Source organism: Oryctolagus cuniculus, chromosome 2, assembly GCF_051225735.1.
Source record: "Oryctolagus cuniculus isolate XC-2025 breed Fujian yellow rabbit chromosome 2, ASM5122573v1, whole genome shotgun sequence".
In the NCBI taxonomy this organism is placed as follows: Eukaryota; Metazoa; Chordata; class Mammalia; order Lagomorpha; family Leporidae; genus Oryctolagus; species Oryctolagus cuniculus.
Genome location: NC_142868.1, coordinates 80,728,421 through 80,729,823, shown reverse-complemented (window position 1 = coordinate 80,729,823; position 1,403 = coordinate 80,728,421).

The window sequence follows — 1,403 nt, the reverse complement described above, 5'->3', positions numbered from 1 at the left end:
CGCGGGCGGGAGACGGGCGGGCGTGGACTGCGGGCGCTGAGGTGGCGCAGGCTGAGGTAGTCGGAGATTATGTAGCCGGCGTTCCTTGATAAGGAAAAAAGAGGCAATATCGTAGAGGAAGGTGCCTTTCCACCATAACAAGGAGCATTCACGAAACAATTCCTGTTTTTCATAACGCACTGAAGACTTGCACTCTGGGCAAGAGGAACTAGAGTGGGACTTGGTGTGATGTAACAAGCGATCAGAAAGCTGAACAAAGTAACGCAGTTTGAAACAGTTTTTCAGACCTTGGACAACGGGCAGCGCTGGCTTGTTTTGCCGGCGTGGGGTAGGAACAAGAGGAGCCTTGGCTTTGTGAGGCAGCCTCCAGTCTGTAATGCAGGGAAGAGAAACTCGGCGAGGATCACTGATGAGCCAGTTTGGACTTCAGGGAATTGGGGAGACCCAGTTGGTGGGAGCATGGGAGCAGGATTCTGGAGAGGAGGGAAGTTATTGGAAAAAGAGCCTCCGAAATCTGCTTGGGAGTACATTTGAATCTTTAATTGACTACAAATCAGCACGAATGTCATGTGAAACTGGCGAGGCAAGAGTAATTAGAGGGGAGCAGTAAGGCAAACAATGACCAGCGCGCACAGAGGGCTGGGAATCATTTGCGTTCATGGTAACCAGAGTGGAGAGACTGTTGAACCTGCAGTAGAGACCTCAGCAGCAGTTTCGCCTCAGTAGTGGGTAAACTGGCCCTCGGCTGCGGGATCCAGAGTACAAACTGCTGTAACTCTTCAGAAGCTGGGAACAAGCCCTAAAAGGATCAGTGTTCAGTAGATAACCCAACTTCCTGCCACCCCTCAGCCTGATACTCTATAAAGGACTACAACAAAATCCAGGACTCAACAGTATACTAAAATGTGAGGCATCCTATCAAAAATCAGCAGGTGTGCCAACAGGTAGAGAACTAGCTCATACAGTCAATGGAAACATAACCAGAAATGGTGAGAGTAATAGGATGAACAGAGAAAGACTATAAATACTCCTAATAAATGTGTTCAGTATGCTCAAGGATTTAGGGGGAAATATGAGAAAAATCTGGAGAAATTAAAATGAAAGAAGCAAATGGAATTTCTGGAGATGAAAAATATATCAGACAAAATGGATATATTCTCCACATGGGATTGATAGAACATTAAGCACCATGGTGGAATGGGGGAGGGAGATTAATGAATTTGAAGACGGCAGTAGAAAATCCAAATAACCCAGAGAAAGAAGACTTAAAAATGAATAAATAGTTTCAGAGATCCATGGGACAACACAAAGATGCCTATTGTTTGCCATGTACTTGCAACCTAAGAAAGGGAGTGAGGTGAGACAAAAAATTATTTGAAGAAGTAATGAACAAAAGTGTTCTA